The following is a 13,662-nucleotide window of genomic DNA, read 5'->3' as shown; positions in this document are numbered from 1 at the left end:
CCTTAAGTTACAACAGAAGAGAGGGAGAACCCTTGTGGAAATTCTCTCCCTCACACATATACACACACACACATGCATGTGCGTGCATACAGTTGGATTTTGCTGGCCCTCTGTGAGGTGGGAGTGAAGGGCGGCCTGTTAAGTACTGAGGAGAGGTGAAGGGTGGAGTGCCCATCATTGTTTCACTGCCATGCTAGCAGCGGATGTGGTGGTGGAGGATGACCCTCCTGCCCGGAGGCCAATTGAGCCACTTAAGTGGCCACTAAAGTGGCCAATTCATCAACACCCCTATCTTGACTGGGCTTGCCTGGGCTCCGTGCCTCAAGGCCCTACTTGCCTGGTTTGGTGGGTGCTGTCCTCACATGGCATCCTCTACTTTCAGTCCCAGTTCTAACAGTGGCCACCACTTCCAGTGCCACCGCTGAGACAGCTGAGCTGCCAGTCCTCCAATTGGCAGGCAGCTTCTGGTGATGGCAGCCATCATCCTGCTGGCGGGATCTTCCGTTCCCGCCCAAATCAATGTGTATTGAACGTCTCGCCGCATACCCCTGTGTGACAGGGCTGTAAACTTCCATCCTCAGACTCACATATACATTTTAACCCTGTGTAAATGGATGAGTTAGAATTTCACCCCTGAGACTCGTACACTTTCAGCCTGTTGTAATATCTTCTAAAACTCACATGTATGCTTTGCCTGTGTTCTGGCTCACATCCAGCCCCATATTATACTCTTGATTCCTGCAGCTCATTCACTTTTCCAAAACACTTTATCCAATTCAGGGTTGCAGGGAGTCAGAGCCTATCCCGACAGGCAATGGGCACTAGGTGGGGTACACCCAGGACAGGATGCCAGTCCATCACATAGCACACACTCAGACTGAGGGACAATTTACCATAACCAACCCACCTAATCAGCACACCTTTGAACAGTGGGAGGAAACTGGAGCACCCAGCAGAAACCTACCCAGACACAGGGAGAACATGCAAACTCCACACAGACAGACACCCGAGGTCAGGATTGAACCTGGGTCCCTGGAGCTGTGAGGCAGCAGCAGTAACCACTGCCCCTCCTGCAACTTTTAATTTAATTTGAATTATTTTATTATGGAACTTGGTCAAATGCTTTCTGAAAGCCCAAATAAATTGTATAACAATAATTATGTATCTAATTTATCTTTGATGTCCTCAAAAATATTATAGATGCTGTCGAGATCACATAAGAATCTTAGTTGGAGTTGATTTGTCTTTGTCCCAATTTGCACTATCAATTGCCTGGTTTACATCCCTCACAATTTTTATTTCCATTGAAGGCAGTTTTAGTTTTATTGCTTTTGCAATTTAAACTAGTTGATTGAACTAACATGTTACTATATTAGACCATTCTTGACTCTATGATCCTAGCCAGGAGTGCAGGAGGAACCCTAATACATTGTCATTACCCTTATATTACTTAGGGGATCTGAAGCAGATGATATATGCATTACGGAAATCTGGCTCACTCCAGAACCTGGGTATGTACTCAGTAAGCATTGGTATACATCGCTCATGGTGGACGGACAAGCATAAATACTGCACTTAAAGAAACATGTGACTTATGTATTTGATGACTGGTACAGATAGAGTATGATTTGTTGCACATCTTCACATCCACTTTTCCCCTGAGGGGACCAGTGGCAAGGATTAGCAGATGAGTTATTAACCTGTTGAACCATACCATGAACACTCCTTCCATAACCAACATGTTCTAGAGTAAGACTTGAACCTGGAGCTTCTGGCTCAGAAGTAGGGGTATTAACCACTGAGCCACAAGACCTCTTTTATAGTATGGTAACTGTTATGGAAAACATAAATCTGAGCGTAGGATTAGGGGATGCAAGTTCAAACTAATTAACAAGGCAAATTTAGGACTGGTGTTCATCATCAAAGAGCGGGACACATGAAATGAGTAATGGAAGTGAAGATCCTGGAATTAATTGAGAAGCAATTGAATAATTGGATGCCACAATGATTGCCTTTCTTGATGAACTAAGGTTGACCTTTGTCATCCATTTTTACCTTAAGATAGAAAATGTATAGTACTTGTTGTTAACCCTACCTACCATCTGCTTATTAAATTAAATCACACAATTTCATTTGTGTATTCCTTGCATATCCATTCATCTTTCTGAATTTACAAATGATCCCGATATCCTCCTTCCTTTCCATTTTCTCTATTTTTCCTCAGTTAACCCCTCCACATTTAACTTTCTTCCACCTTGAGTGAACCACGTTTTTGTAATCGCTCTTAATTTCCTGTCACATATGCTGATAACTCATCTTGTTTTGAATGCTTCTGGCATTTGGGTATAGACACTTAATTGTCATGTTGTATTTATATTATTCTCCAAAGTACCTCAAAAACAATATCTGAGCAATGCTGGCATATATCAGTGTTGAATTGATTAGTAGAGAGTTGATTGGAGAGGGAGTATCAAGCGAAGAGGAGTTGGGAGATATACTTTGAGACTGTGGGGTTGGGGAGGGGAGAGAAACCATAAAAATAGGGAATCAGATGTAAGGCAGCTGGGGGAACTCAATGGTAGGTTGAGAGCAAGAGAAGATAGTGACAGAGTCAGTTATGTGAATGCTCTACATCTTGGAGACAAATAAATCCAAAAGCTGTTTGGACTTTGTTTTGAAGGTTAGTGTGGTGAAGTAAAGGGATTTGGTAGATACTGTCATAGAGAAAAGAAACCCTTGGAGTATCATCTTAGAATAGAAGAAGGGGTTAGCTAAGGAGATGGAGATGAATGACTAGACCAGTTGTATTCCACATGTTAGGTTAATAGCCCTTAGACTTAAAGGAGTAGAGTTGTGGATTTTATGGGGAAGCAGCAAGGTTGGAAGATGGGGAGTAATCTGGTGAGAGTAAATGTATCAAAAGTACAAGTGAGGGAGCATTTTAAATGGTTTGACAACAGCAGAGGTACTGTGTTCTGAAGATAGAGTTGGGAATTTGAGAGTGAATTAATGACGAATTGGGAAATTTTTCTCAGAATTACCATCAAAAAATGCTGAGGCACTTATTAAATCAAGACCCTTTGATAGGTACACTCTAGTTGGCTACCCATTTGTTGGCTGGGCATTGGGAAGAATTGATTTTAAAAAATACCATCTTCCTGATCGCTGGTCTTAGCAAATCTGGTAAACTTACTTTGGTTTTGTTGACGGGTGTATTGGATTAGTGTTTTGGGACCAATGGCTAAAGCAGCCCTTTAAGATCAACATTAAAGTAATTGAAGAAGAACAGGGATTTTGGCAAGTCCTGACCATCATTCCCTCTTCATTTAACAAAAACATATTAACAGGTGCTTAACCTCATTGCTGTTGCTAGGACTTAATGTGTACAAGATGGCTATCTATATAGCACTGTCCTTGAAGCATTTTGGAACATTTCTGAGAAATATGATAAGGCTCTGTGATATAAATCTTTATTTACTTAAGTTAAAGTTGTTATTTCTTGCTTAGTTCTCTCCTATATCCATTCATATTTTGTTCCAGCCTAGCAAAGCAGAATATTTTTAAAAATGATGTGAAACTTGTAAATGTTGAATTTTCAAACAGGCTTGGGTATACTCACGCAAGGAACACAGGAAGTTAGCATGCAGGAACTGCAAACAATTATGGAGCAATTGGTATGTTGGCCTTTATTGCAAGGGAATTGGAGGACAAGAATAAGGAATCCTGCTTTGATGAGACCACACCTGGAATACTGTGCACAGTCTTGGTCTCCATATCCACAGAATGAAATACTTGCCTTTGGAGGCGGTACAGCGAATGTTTACAAGACAGGTTCCTGAGATAAGTTCCTATGATGAAAGGCTGAGTAAATTGGGCCTATACTTTATGCAGTTTAGATGAATCAGCGGTGATTTCATTGAAACATAGAAGATTCTGAAAGAGTTTGACAGGGTACACATTGAGAGATTGTCTCTCCTATCTGGGGAATCTAGAGCACTGGGGCACCTAGTGACAATTGTGGCTTGGTTGATAACACTTTCGCCTCTGAATCACAAAGTTCCTAGTTCAGGTCACACTTCAGGGCTTGGGTTCAAAAATCAAAGCTGACCAGTGCATTATTCAGGGAGCTCTGCACTGTTGGAGGTGCTGTTTTTTGGGTGCAGAACTGAGACCCCATCTGCTTGCTCGGGTGGATGTAAAAGATCCCATGGCACTATTTTGAAGAAGAGCAGAAGTTATCCCCGTGTCCAATATCTATTTCTCAATTAAGATCACAAAAATAGGTTATCTGGTCATCATCGCATTGCTGTTTATGAGAGTTTCCTGTGTGCATACTGCCTGCCACCTTTCCTACATTACAACAGTGACTACACTTTAAAAAGTATTTAATTGGTTGTAAAGCACTTTTGAGATGGCCGGTGGTTGTGAAAACCGCTATATAAATGCAAGTTATTCTTTCTTTCACCATCTCAGGATAAGGGGCTTATCATTTAGGACTGAGGTGAGGAGAAATTTCTTTACTCAAGGGGTTGTGATTCTTTGGTATTCTCTGTCCCAGAAGATTGCGAATGCTCCATCATTGAATATATTTAAGGCCAAGATAGAGAGAATTTCGATCTTACAGGGATTTAAGGGACATAGGGAATGGGCTGGAACCTGGAATTGAGCAGAAGGTCTGCCACGATCGTATTGAATGGCAACTTGAGGGACCGTATGATCCACTCCTACTCCAATTTCTTAGCTCCGTTTCCAAACTATTCCTACTCAAATGAATCCGCTCTCCTCCGTTTATGCCGGTAAATTGCCACCTTTATAAGACTCAGCTCAGTAACTCTTAAGCAATGATTGTGAATTTTCATGTATTCACTTTTGTTTTTAGGAAAAAATCTATGTTTGTACTTATAGGGTGTACAAAAATGTCTTTGTATTACTTTTATTGTCACATGATTTTACAAAAAGACCTTTGTACAGTAGCATCTGAATGCTGCCGCTGATGTAATAAGTAACATGGGGGAAGGGGAGAATTCTTTTCAAGAGTTAGCATTAATAATTGCATAGCTGCTTAACCGCTCAATGCAGATTAAAGCACAATGAGAGTAGCCTATTGGTGGCTGAGGGCTGAGGCTGAAGCAGAAGAAATTCTGTTAAGGAGAGGAACATGCATAAATCCACCTGCCCGTGGAGCATCTGAGAGCACCAGAAAGATCAAATGGACATTTATATTGCTGTAAACGACTGTTGTGAAAGTTTTAAAAAAAACTATTGAATCTGCCTCTTGTCATCACCACTCTTCACGCCATCTATAAGCTCCTTTGTAAGGCTCTCCCATCATAAATTCATATTATGTATGTTGAACCATGCACACTGTACATTCACTTTTATAACTAAAAACAATATATTTTTTTTTTAAAATGAACTCGATATCTAACCTGCTTAACATTATTTACCAGTTTTTGTTAACCATCTACACCTTTGCTGCTGATTCTGTTAAACTGCAGTTTTTCTTTCTTTAATGTATCTTCCTGAGACAGCACATACCCTCTAATCTCCTCACCCCCATTCCACTCTATGCCCCCTGTACCACAGGCCTTTGGCAGCCAAGGGACAGGATGGCTAACCTGCTGACGGTTACCTGCCAGGAGCCAAGTGAATGAGAGGCGTCCTTTTCATTTCCCTTCTTTCAAAAGAAATGCTGAAATAGTTCTTGACATTTCTCATGAAGACTGGCTGAGGAATGGAACTCAATAGATTGGGAAGTAAAATTATTTTACGGCAGCAGACACTGGCGAGCCCATTGTTGCTCAAAAGCTGCACAATTATTTTTAAATATGCTGCTGGTAATGATTTTTTCTAGGAACATAGCAACAGGAGTAGGCCATTGAGGCCACTCAAGTCTGTTCTACCATTCAGTTAAGTCAAGGCTGATCACTTGTTCATTTCCATTTCCCCTCCTTTTTTCCATATCCCTTGATACCCTTACCCAGAAAGGTTAAGGTGGTTCGGAGTCCTCTCTCAGGCTCATCAAAGTTACGATCCCTACCCCGCCACCCCAGCCCGCTCCCCCATTCCAATGAGTGGAACCCATCTAGGCCAGCTCCTGTCACTAACATCAGAACAACCTAGAGAAAGGAGATACAACATGATGAGTCTTGGTTTAATGTCATTTTTATTAGTTTTGTCTACATTTTAATACACAAAGCAATAATTGAACTACTTTCCTTCCCCATTTAAAAATGGGGAGAAACAACTTTGAATTTTCTCTTGTTCTCCCTATATTCAATTTTGGAAGTTAACATGGAGGCTCATTTTGGGGTTTAACCAGTGAAGTGGAAAAACAGACATTTCTTTGGTGATTTGAATGATAATGAAGAGAAAGCCAAGATAAAGTTGGCACACTCTACAGTTAAGCAGTGATGGAAAAGGAGGAGCAAAGTAATAACGGTTGTCAGGCATGAGGTCAGCTAGAAAGAAGGGTGTGGAAATGAACATCTGGTCACCTAGGGGAGATGGAAGTCAGTTTTTATTTACAGATCAGATTGTCAATATCCACCTTACTTGTCAGCACATTTCCTAATTTTTATAAAAATATTTCCAAATACTGTCATACTTTTTAGGTTTCCTTTACAGTGGACGGGGCCACTACAGTCGCTTAGAACTCGATCATTGTTGCTCTGGGACTGTCTACTAGAATGAAAGCCAGAGCAGGGCAGGTTGACACTCGAATTATATTCTTTCTTTTCTCTTTCCGAAGAAGTCTTTCAACCCTGCTCATTACCTCACCCATGGTAAATGTAACACGTAGAATCGCTGGATTGAAAATCAGCTAGTCAGTACTGACTATTACATGACACTCTGCTAATTGACTACATTACATCACCTAAATTCTAACAAAATAATCCATTGGCCTTATTTTGAAGTGTAGAATGAATAAAAGTACAACATTATAAAAATAAAGAATGAATGAAACTATAGGTTTCAGATCAAATTCATGATCTGGAATTGCAAAGAGCAATTGAAAAAGTGATGTTAGGAAAAGTAATATCAAGCAAAAGGGTTCCAGTCAGGTGAAGACAGTGTTGCACTGATGAATTTTATTTATATTATCTAAGAATGTATTTAAATTTATTCAAGAATGAATTGCATTTATATAACACCTTTCATGACCTCAGGACATTCCAAAGTCATTTAAGTACTACTGAAGTGTCAATGTTGTAATGTAGGAAATGTGGCAGCCCAAATCAAAATATGAAATTCCTGACATGTGTCTTGCATCAATTTTAAAACTTGAGCATGGTCAGCTCAAGGAAAGAAAAGAAAAATCCATGTTGCATGGCATATTAAAGGCTAGCCCTTTTTGAATGGCAAAGTTATAGAGGGCATGACGGGCTACAGCTATTTATGCTACGTGACCCTGGAGCATATCAAAGAGTCTCTCCTGACCTGTCCAAACAAAAAAAGTGTGCCTTTAAGATCCCAGTGGTCCTTTTGAGAAACAATCTAACAGAGGCACATGTCTTCTGCAATATGCTCCCATATTGCTGTTTAGGCCAATCTTCGTGGTACCCATTATCACTGGGAGCCAAAGGGTAGAATTTGGGACCGAGAAGTCATCAGTTATGAATGGAAATGGCACCCATGTTAGTGCATACCAAACAAGCAACACACAGGGTCCCTGCCCGAACCCTGTGAGGAACGGGCAATGTTTATCATCTAATGGACAAGGATGGCTAAAGAAGAAAGATCAAAGGAGAGGTGAAAAGATGACCAAGCTCAAAATAGCAAGTCTAAATGTCAGTAGCCGGATAGGGAAAAGCAGTGAAGTAACTGACCTGGTGGTGAGAAAAGGAATTCAAATCATGGGTCTCCAGGAAACAAAGTGGAAGGGCAGCAAAGTAAGAGAAATTGGTAGTGGATGTAACCTTTACTACCATGGACAAAATGGGAGAAAAAATGATGTTGGAATAGTACTAAGCGAGGAAATGAAGGACAAGGTGCTGGCAGTGGACACAATCAGTGACAGAATCATCAAATTAAAGCTAGAAATTGGGGGTGAAATGTGGAACATAATGAGCTATTATGCACCTCAAAGTGGGTGTAAACCAGAAAAGAAAGAAGAATTCTGAGAACAGAGGGACAATGCAATTCAAACAATACCGAGTGGTGACAGGTTAGTGATTGCAAGTGACCTAAATGGACATGTGGAGAGAGAAAGAGCGACAGAGTCAGTGATCCATGGTGCACATGACTTTGGAGAAGCAAATGAAGAAGGAACCAAGATCCTGGAGTTTGCCAATGTTATGCTAACTGGTAATACCAAACACCGAGTACCAAAACCCTACAACAGTGGTGACAGGAAAACACAGCTGGATTACGTCATGGTTACAAAAAAACATGCAAAGAGGCCAGAATTTTATGCTCCCTCCCCGGAGGGTTCTAAGGTTGGGGGAGAGTGAAATTGCACGGACAGGATTCCCTCCGGGATCCTGCCCGCTCCAACCTCGCAGTGATTTCACGCTGGGGTGGGCAGGGCCTCAGACAGGAAACTTAAGGGCTGTTTCCTGCCCAGCCTCAATTTCAGCTCGGCTGGGTGGTGGGGGGAGAGACCAGAAATGGAAGGGAGTTAGATCTTGGGCGGCAAGTCAGGGGCACCTCTATCAGAAGCCCCCTTCTGACTGGGGTACACCTCTTCTAAAGGCCTGGTGACCTGCGGATCTCCCTACCCTCTGGCCTGTCCCCCGAGATCCCGGTTGCCCCCTCTCCCTTGCAACACCCCCCCAAGCCTTCCCTGCCCTCCCCACTCGGACCCCTGACACTTATCATTTTTCTTTGGGTTCCCTGGACTTAGACTCAGGAAGCTTCTTGCAGTGCCTCTTCCAGCCATCGCAATGCTGTTCCTGGAGGGATTGGAGAGCTGCAGCTCTCCAAGGCGGAACTTCCTCCCGAGTTAGGGGCAGAAGTCCTGCCTACTGTCAATCAATGCTCGTTAGAGTGTAAAATAGCAGTGTAGCTCTCGCCAACTCTTCAGATGGCAGGGGCATGCCTAAAAGTTTTCGCCATGGTGTCAGGAAGTGGAGAGCAAATAGAGTTCTGAAATCCTTAGAAAGGCACACAAAAATGTTCAAATCTGCAAAAAGCTGCTGAAATTAACAAGGAAAAGCAAACACGTACTGAAGACTGCAAGTAAAATGTGGGGTGAGTTAAAATGGCACTAAACTTTCACTCCCAACTCCAATAGAAATGAAAGGCAATATGTGGTAGAACTTGCAGTTTTTCCACATACAATAACAAAACTACGAGCTTGCAACATATTTAATTAGCGAACTGGAATCGGTAAGAGTGGCCACACTTCTAGCCCTGTTGCTGAGGGACTGCTACAAATTGTATACCACCCTAAGTCTAACCAACGAACAAAGAAAACAGTTGGCAGAGATTTTGAAAGTCTTGAGTGAATACTTTGAACCCTGGGTAAATGTAACTTATGAGCGCAATGTATCCAACACTAGCGCTCAGGGGGAAAAAGAACCCATTGAACAGTATGTGAGTGGAGTTACATAGCTGGCAGAATCAAGTGAATTTGGACATTAATAGATGATCTGATTAAAGGTAGAATACTCTTAGGCATACAAAACCGCTCAGTGAGAGAAAGTCTACTGAAAGAGGAGAAACTAACGCTCAAGAAAGCGACAGACATGTATGGAAATGCAGAGCTTGTAAGATGTAATTTAGAGTATATATATATATGGCAGAGCAGACCAGGAGATACATCATGCTGTAAGACATTCCAGGCCGAAAAAGCAGAGCAATCAGAGACAAAGGGCAGGATGCAAATACTGCGAAGGACATCACACAAAGGAAAAGAAGGATTGCCCAGCGTGGGGAAAGATGTGTTTTAACTGCAAGAAGCAGAATCATTTTATCATTTTGCATGCTATTGTTTGGTGAGAAAAAAGCAAAACAAGCCTATGCAGATGGCCACTGGAGAGATAGCAGAAAAATCTGATGAAGAAATATACACGATACAACTGTTGGTTCTGTCAAGGTGAGAAATAGTTTGTGACTGTTACAATGATGACCGCAGAAGGAGCATCTCAAATGAACAAGAGGTGTCAGAGAGATACTGGTGCGATATCATGACCTTCACAGGCCAGTGTGAAGTGGCTCAACATGGCAATCCAAAACTAAAGCACTCAAAAGTGAGGTTGAGGCTAAATGATGGCATGATATTCATACCAAGAGGACAAATTAGTCTGAGAGCCCAAAGCAATGGTAAGACAGAAAATCTGGAGTTCCAGATCACAGATGGGATGCAATGATACTCATCTCAGTTGAAGCAAATCTAAAGCTTAGGCTGGTAACCCTAAAGGTGCTGAAGAGATTCAACGTGAAGCAGCACTCAGCATGCTCTGGGAGTCATCAACCTTGCAGAGACATTGAACCTGACAGGCAAGTGCCTTGCTCAAATCAAGAGAACTATCCAACAAGTTGCAACTCTCCAAGTGCTACAAGAATTAGTGATGAAAGGATTGCCTGCGAGTATAAAGATTGCACCCGTGGTCACAAGAGCATATTGGGCCTACTGAGATGAATTGGCAGCTCAAGGTGACATCTTGTACAAAAAATTAGGGGGCAGAATTTTGCCCAGGGTGGGGGGCAGTTCGGAAGCCGACCACCGCCTGCGATCGACACCGCACCGCGATTTTACACGGCCAAGCCAATTAAGGCCTGCCCAGTGTGGAACACGAGCAGCAGCGCTCAGCGCTGCCTGTGCAGGCAGGGGGAGGAGGGTGAGTGGGCTGAGCGTGAACTTTGCACGGTGTTGCCTCAAGGAGATGAAGCACTGTTTTAATAAATTAATGCACAAAATAAAAATGTCATAAAACGTATCCCCTCATGTGACCCTGTCACATGAGCAGGAATGTGTTTTTAATTCAAGTGTTAAATTTTTATTTTACTTTTATTTGCTTCAGGAAACCTCATTTCGCCTGTGGGTGAGGTTTCCTAAAAAATGCAACGGCCGCTTGGCTTTTGGTTAGGTTGAACGGTCAGTGAAAAATTCAGGACAATTGTTAACTTAATGGCCTTTATAGGCCTTTTAACTGTCGACGGGCACACTGCCAGCTCTGGTGCACGCCCACTGACCTAACTATTGCGGGACTACCTGATGACGTGGGGACACTCGCCCAACGTCATCGCGTGCCATTTTAAGCTCGGCTGTGTCGAGACCCTGCCTGCCAAGCTCAAAATTCTGCCCAGAATCATCATCCCTAAGGAGATGAGAGGAGAGATGCTGAAATGCATCCAACCAAGCCATCAAGGAATTGAATCAAGTCTGAGAAATCAAGAGAAGGGCTCTACTGGTCAAACATGAGCAATGAAATTAAAGATCACATAGGCCAGTGCAGTGTTTGTAATATGTACCAAGGTAAACAAGCTAGAGAGACATTGAGACACATGACATCCCAGATAGACCATGGATGCAGCTAGGAGTAGACCTCTTCACTATAGCAGGGACAAATTATGTTATCGCTGTCAACTACTGTTCTGACTACTGGAAGTTAGACCAGCTGACTTCAACCACGACAGGAGAAATAGCAGAGTGCCTGAAAGCATACTTCAGTTGTTATGGCATTCCAGACATTATGATGAGTGACAATGGCCCTCAGTTCATGAGCGAACAATTCAGCCGATTCACAAAGGATGAGGAAATTCAAAACTACACATCATCTCCACACTTTCTCCAGTCAAAGGGGAAGACTGAGGCAGCAGTGAAAATCATCAGAGAAATCATCAAGAAATCGAGCAAGTCTAGCACAGATATATACAAGGCAATCGTCAAGTGGAGAAACACATCAACTGAAGACGTGGAAAGTAGTCCAGTCCAAAGACTAATGTCACGCCGCATGAAAACTACTCTTCCAATGGCAAAAAGGCTACTGAAACTACTGAGAGTAGTAACAGGTGTGAGTGAAAAAAATCAAGGTGAAATGGCAGAAAGCCAAATTTCAGTTTGATAAGGCTGCCAAACCATTGCCAGAGCTGAGTATGTGAGAGCCAGTCAATGTACCAATCTTCTTCAGTGCTCTCAACAGGAATCAACCCACGTAGAAACTTGGGACATGCATAGAGAAATTGTCCCCTCAATTGTGAAACACATGGTCTATCTGGGATGTCATGCGGAAGTGAAACACCAAATATAGCAGCGCAGTGCAGGCATATACACACAAGTAGTGAAGCTGTTCCTTCAGGGAGAAGGGATCTCACCAGCTGTATTAAGTACAGAACTACCATCAATCTCCGAGGTTCACAGGTCCCTAACAATGGCAATGGAATAACAACAGTTCCACAGCAATAAGTGCCATGGGAATGACACTCTCCAGACAAGGAACATCATACAGATGAACAGCCAATGACAATGCACATGTGGACCATTAAGAGACCTGCATGATTTAAAGATTTTGAATGCAATGCAGGGTGTTAAGGACAGAAGGGTGTTTAATTTAACAACCCTGATTTCTCCTCTCACCACCTGTCCGTAAACGGAAAGGAGTTTTTGATTTTTGATTTACCCCTTCGTAAGCAGTGGTGTAGTTCCCAACCCCTTAGCTTTGGTGTGATCCAATTTCTGTTAGTAGCCCCACAGCAAACTAGAGATAGGGTGAACTAAAAAGGTAAGCTTATTTTACAAACACTCAAAATGCGGGAGGGGGTGTCACTATCTAGTACATTCATACAATAAAAGGCGGATAAGGGAAAGAAAGAGGGAGAGGGCAAAGACCACTAAGAAGATAAAAAATATTGTTTCATGTGAGTCCAGAGTCCAGAATCAAAGTCCAGTGGTGTATTATTTCAGAGTTGACTGGCTGAAGACTGATGCTGGATAATTCACTTTTCCAGTAGAAATGACTTCCATGATGAAATGGGTCCACAGGGATGAATTAGCCTTGGAGATGCTGGTACAGAAGCTCAGAAGTTCTCGTAGAAACAGTGTAGATGAGGGCCAGGCAATTTAAACCTGGACAGAGCTCTAATTCTGCTGCTGTTTGCTTTATGGAAGAATGGCAGGACTGCCTTTTTCAGCTGCACAATAGTTGGGAGCTTGAATGGGGGGGCGTGTGGGGAGGGGGGCGGGGGGTGGTGTGGGGGAGGGGAGTGGGGGGGTGGGGTGGGGGCTGTGCGGGGGTGGGGGGGTGGCGGGGTGGAAGGGATGAGGGATGTCATGGCCTCCCACTTCTCCACCTTGGTTTGAACAAAAAATGTGTATTCCTGCTCTGGATTCTTGAAATGGTTAATGTTTCAATCATTAATAAATTCAACAGAGGTTTCAGGGTCCTTTTGTCCTCGTGGATGGATCGTCTCCATTGGCCAGGGACCTGGCCTTAGAAATGTAAAAAGCCTTTGTATAAGTTCTGGGGATTTGCTCTCTGCAGTCACAGGGGCGTTAGTGCCTCTTTAGCGATAATGAGGTTGCTGCAGTTCTGAAGGCCAAAAATTCTATTTATGTGAGTCATAGCCAGTCATGGCTTCTGTCAGTTTAAAGCCTTTGTCCAGTTTTAAGAAAAATAATTTTATACAATGGTCAGGATGTTATATATAATAAAAATATAGAGTGAGGTCTTAGTCCCCTGAGAAGGGGCAGAGACTGACTAGTAGAACAAACAGATA

At 42.6% G+C, this 13,662-nt stretch overlaps 1 protein-coding gene across 2 annotated transcripts in view; it reads left to right on the top strand.

The window, feature by feature from the left end:
• Positions 1–13,662, top strand: part of LOC121292268 (E3 ubiquitin-protein ligase pellino homolog 2) — a 206,417-nt gene that overhangs the window by 63,788 nt on the left and 128,967 nt on the right. Inside the window, exon 2 of one of the 2 annotated variants that reach the window (XM_041214081.1) lies at positions 1,455–1,511. The exons of the other annotated variant lie outside the window; for it this stretch is intronic. The gene's annotated coding sequence lies outside the window, so the exon portion shown is untranslated. The remainder of the gene's footprint in view (positions 1–1,454; positions 1,512–13,662) is intronic. 2 annotated transcript variants of the gene reach the window in all.

The sequence above is a fragment of the Carcharodon carcharias genome, chromosome 20, assembly GCF_017639515.1.
Source record: "Carcharodon carcharias isolate sCarCar2 chromosome 20, sCarCar2.pri, whole genome shotgun sequence".
Classification (NCBI taxonomy): Eukaryota; Metazoa; Chordata; class Chondrichthyes; order Lamniformes; family Lamnidae; genus Carcharodon; species Carcharodon carcharias.
Note: the sequence above shows the minus strand (reverse complement) of the source record. Positions and strands in the feature narration are given on the sequence as shown.